Here is a 5,641-nt window from a genome sequence, read left to right as displayed (position 1 = left end):
TGCTGCGTCGCCCCATTAACTCCCGCATGCTGTCTCCCTTCACACCCCTCCAGAGTCAGCCAGTGCTCTGAGATCTTGCGCCAGATGGACTTTGCTTTGTTTCCAACTTCATATACATTGACTCAAATAGAATCTGCTGCTCAAGTGTCTGGCCTTTTCCACTCAGTATTGTCTTTGGATTCATCTGCGTTTAAACTGTGAAAGCAGTTTGTTTCTTTTCATTCCCTTTCATGGGTGTATCACAATTACTTACTCATTCTCATGCGATGCATATTTAAATTGCTCCCAACTGGGGATTATTATAAAAAGACTGCCCAGTGCCGTATTGTACATGGTGAGCATAAACCTTCATTTCTCAGATAAATAGGCAGAGGGAATTGTTGGGTCATAAGATATATGGATGTCTAAAAACAATTTATACAGTTTTGAGGATTTCTTTCTTTCTTTTCTAATTGTTTTGTGTTCTCTTCTATTTATTCCCTTTAGTTTTCCTGGGGTAGTAGTCCCTTAAGTATTTCCTGAACACCCGGTCTAGTTTTTGGTGAATTCTTTCAGCATTTGTTTGTCTGGGAATGATGTCTTTTCTCCTTCCCATTTCAAGGATAATTTTGCTGGGTATAGTACTCATGGCTGAAATTGTTTTTCTTTCAGAGTTTTAAATAGGTCATCCCATTCTGTCCTTGCCTGCATTGTATCAGTTGAGAGGTCTGATGTTATTCTAATGGGGTGACCTTGTAAATAACTTGGCATTTCTCTCTTGCCAATTATAGATTTATTATTATTATTATTATTAGATTTTTGCCATAGGGCATGTGCACTTGCCTAGAGAGAGAAGAGAGAAAAGTGAGAAGTCACCCCCAAGGGGATGACTACATTGCAGTCCCTTCTTTTACACACTCCTCGTGGGATTTTTGGACACACATGCACCTGGAATGTTTTTTCAAGCCACTAGGTCTGGGACTCAAACCATAGAGTCAGCCATGTGGGATCCAGCACCTTATCCACTATGCCATGTGCTGGTCCTACCATTTTTAGAATATTGTCTTCATCTTTGACTTGTATCAGTTTGTCTCTGATATGCCTTGGAGAGGATCCTCTTATATGTATTTGATGTCCTTTGTATTTCCTGGATTTGGATGCCCATGTGTCTGTCTAAATATGGAAAGTTTTCAGTTAATATAGCGTCAAAGAGATTTCCTATGCCTTTACCTGCCTCTTCACCTTCTGGAATACCCATCATGGATAGCCATTTAATGGTGTTTAGGATTTCCTGTATGTTGTCTTCACTTTTCATGGGTATTTGTCCATTCTTTTCAGTTGCTTGGATTAAATTGGAAGTTTTATCTTCAAGGTCAGAGACTCTCCTACATGTTCTAATCTGCTGTTGATATTTTCAAGGGAAGTTTTGATTTCCTGCATCATATTTATCTCCAGAAGTTCTGTTTGATTCTTTTGCAGGGTGTCTATCTCTTCAAAGACTTTTTCTTTCAAGTCATGTAGGGATTTCCTCCTCTCCTGGAATTGGTCATCTGTCTTCTCTTGCATCTCAGTGAGTTTTGTTATAATGAATAGTCTGAATTCTTTTTCTGACATTTCTGTGATCTCTTGCATTTTATCCATTGTTGGTGAAGAGTTACTATGTTCCTTCTACTTTTGGGACTGTGGGAACTGGGTAGTGGTGTGGGAACTTTTGTTGATCGACTCAGGTTGGGCAGCCTTTGCTTCCCTATAGCTCCTTCTATCTCTGGTGACCTTTTTGATTCTTTTAATGCACATTTTTATAACTAATGCTATTTTTTTACCTTTCCATATGTTTTATTTCTATTTAAAATGTTGGATTGGTAGCCAGTCCTTTTTTTTATTCATTTGTAGGAGTTTGCAGTTTATTTTGAGTATAAGCCCTTTGTCAGATATATGTGCTGCAAATGCTTTCTCTCAGTTCATGGGGTGCCTTAGCACTCCTAATTTTCTATCTTGACTGTTTTTTATTAAAATGAAATACAATTAGATCTATCCATATAAATTTTGGAACCAAGAGTCAATCTTCAGTCTTCTTCTTACCACTATCATCCGCACAATACTGCTGGTATTTTGTTTGTAGTCACATGGAACCTATAGGTCTATTTAGGGAAAACTGATATATTAGTAAGATTGAAGCCCAGTCAGAAATATCTGCCTGTACCAAGGTCATGAAACGACTCTGTTTTCTTCTATACGCTTCATCGTTTTAACAGTTTAGTCTATATTCCTTTTTTAAAATTTTTGTATTCTATATACAAATAGCCAGCATGATTTCTTTCCCCGGGTGCATATCTTGGATGATCCATTCAAGGAAGAGCGCTTGGTCTACCTTGACGAAGCCTATGTCCTTCCCTATGTCCTACTGACAGAAACACGGATGGCACATTCCGAGGCCATATTTCTGGGACAGAGCATGCTGGTCTGAGCACACATAGCAGGAGCCAGGACCCTGGCCCAGTTTTCACGGGTGGCTCCAGGTAACCTGACCCATCTTGCTTTCAGTGGGCACAACATGGCAAAAAGGAAAAAAACTATATTCCGTTTTTAGTTTGTGTATGGCATGGAATGGAGAGCTAATTCATTTGCACTTAATTGTTGGAGGGCGTGTACACTCTACTTTGGGCCTACTGGTTGACGGGGCCATGCAGGCAACACAAGCTGGTAAGGATGCTGCCTCCCATTCTAAGGCAAGGCCTGGACTGGGAAGAAACTGAGGCAAGGCCCAGTTTACGAGCTCTCCCTTGTGTCCTTGACCTGGCCGGTATTCAATTTCTCTGCCGTGAGTTTTACTGTTATTACTGTACCGTGTAAGGGTAAAACATCACCCCCAACCATTACAATAAAGCCAATTAGTGATCTTGTAGGAATGTGGTTCCCTAAGACTGACAGGAGGATCAGGAAGTTTAAGACTCCCCCACCTGTCTGTTTTTAAGTCAAAATTAACATATAGATTAAGTTAGTATAAACCAAATTAGCATTAAAAGCATATGTAGACTAAGTTAGTTTAAGGCTAGTTTTACTTACATACCCCTTGTTAAAGCTACAGGCCAAAGTTAACTCACACTAGCAAAGTCAGCACATTCACCACATAACAGAGACTCAGAAATAAAACAAAAAAACTCACTATTGACAGACTCAACAAACAAAATGCAAAAACCCACAGATTTATTAGAGGAAAAAGCCTAGATGAGACAACAAAATAAACAAAGCTGAGGGCTCCACAAAAAAATTAACCATTTTAGCTGGGAGTTCTTATCTAAAGCAACAGGTAGCTTTCAACTACAAAGAGTTTCTCATCTATGTGCTGTTGACTAAAAAACTGCCTAAAGGCCAAAGTTAGCTCATGCTAGGCAAAGTCAGCACATTCACCCAGAGATAAAACAAAAGAATTCACTAATTGACAGACTCAACAAATAAAATAAAAACCCATGGTTTCTTTTAAGAAAGAAAAAGCCTGACTGACGATGAACAAACCTGAGGGCTCCAGAGAAAGATTAACCACCTTAACTGGGAGCTCTTATCTAAAGCAACAGGTAGCTTTCAACTACAAAGAGTTTCTCATCTATGTGCTGTTGACTAAAAAACTGCTAATAAAACATCCTGTGTTGTCTCCAGAGCTACAAGATCATCTTCCTTTCCCATATAAAATCATAGACTCATCCTCTATTGTTGTAATGTATAAATAGTCCATATATTAACGGTGTCTTTACTTAGCAAGACAAAATTTCTATCTAGGTCTTTGCAGCCAGCAACGTTATCGCCCTGGCCCGGGACTAAAGTTGTCAAACATCCTGCAAGCCCCCTCTTCAAAAGACTCTTCCCAATAATCAAAATCCAAAAAAAAAAAATACAGCAGACAAATAGACTTCCTCATCCTGAGAACTATAATTGACTTTGCCTAAGCTAACAAGACAAACAACATGTTTTATAATTATTGCTTCCATGCTTTATATACCCTGTTCCTTAGAGTAAATCTTTTACTGCCCCTCACCCATTTACTTACATGTATCACATTTTCAATAAAAAGGCACAATAATTCCTAACAGTTGTCACTCCTCAGAGAGCAATCTTTGGGAGTGTCCGGCTAAAGACGTGCATAAAAAGCATCGAGGCCTTAGTCTTCCTTTCCAGCGCAGCCTCCGTCGAAATAACCCACCCACGCCGAGGCTAGACCCCGGCAACTGGTTCTGAAGTGAGTGTGATTCCTGGAACCCCTGAGAGCAGGGGTGATGGAAGTCAGCTGAGCGATGGGGTTTAATCTCAGGGATGACTCAGATGGGTCCATGGACTCCCCAAACCCATCCTGTGGTCACTTCCTCAGTTCCAGAATGCATTGTGAACCTAGAACCCCTGGGCAGAGGGACAGACCCCATGTCATGTTGAATGAGGGCCACTGTGGTGGGAAAGGCCCCATGGAAGCTACTGGAACCACCTCTTCCTGGGACACTCGCAGGGTATCCACAGAGGGAGTGCCCCACCTGGGACCTGAAGAGTACAGGGGCGATTCTCACCTCAGCAGCCCACTGGCCCTCTCCAGTTTGTGCACGGACAGAGGGGTCTGGAGGAGGCAGTGACTGCGGGTGGCTCACCCCATTGGCGGGCCCCGCTGCCATTGCTGCTGCTGTGCAGACGCTGGTCCTCTGGTCTGCCTGGACCTGGGAGGCAGCGGTCAGTCTGGCAAATGTCTTTCCCCTCCTTGTCCACGAGGCCACCAGCAGCAGCTTCCTTTCATCTGTGAAAGCTGGTGAGTAGCTTTATTAGCCAGCTGCGAAAGCACTCAACCCAGGCAGGGCCACGCATGCAACCCAAGCAGGACTGCCAATGCCAGGCCCTCTGAGGGTGCATGTGTGTGCCTCCCGCAGGGAAAGAACCTCGCTTAGCCAGCTGTGCTCGGCTGAAGACTGAGGGGCTGCAGAACGGTGGTGGAGAGTGATTGATAGATACCAGTCCTGGCATGTGACCAGTTACAGCCACAGGGATAGTAACTGTCACCGGTATTTCCTTCCTATGGTTCACGGCTGTGTTTACACGTATGCACGCGTGTATTAACATGTGTCTTCTCCCTGTTCCTTTATCATGTGACGTGAGCATGCTGACATACAACAGTAGGTCAGTGTTGCTCCTCGGACATTGCAGGATGTGAGTGACAGGAGCTCAGGGAGGAGACACCACCCAGGGCCTTTCTGAGGAGGGGTTACTGCACTTCCAGGTGGAGGGAGTACAGCCACATCCCGGGGAAACGCCGTGTTGGTGTCGCCGTTTCAGGATGGCTATGGTGAGAGGAGACGCCCATGGTTGCCAAGTTGGCAAGGGGTGGACTGTGGTGGTGAGTGCTGTCACCTTGTCTGGGTTCAGGAACACCCAGAAAGCTGGCATGTGAGGGTGTTTCTGAAAGAGCTGTCTTTGCCCCAGCAGACTGAGTGAAGAGACCCTCCCTCACCATCGTGGGCAGGCACAGTTCCCTCCACCGGGTCCCAGGCAGAACCAAGGGGTGGCTGAGGGGGCGTCCCTCTGTCCCACAGCTGGGACTTCTGCCCTGGGACATCCGAGCTCCAGGCGCTGGCTCCAACTTCAAGGCTTGTACCGGCAGGCACGACCGCCCCCCCTCCCCCTTTCCTGG

Source organism: Tupaia chinensis, unplaced genomic scaffold (genome assembly GCF_000334495.1).
Source record: "Tupaia chinensis unplaced genomic scaffold, TupChi_1.0 Scaffold140356_1, whole genome shotgun sequence".
Classification (NCBI taxonomy): Eukaryota; Metazoa; Chordata; class Mammalia; order Scandentia; family Tupaiidae; genus Tupaia; species Tupaia belangeri.
This window is presented reverse-complemented; position numbering follows the sequence as displayed.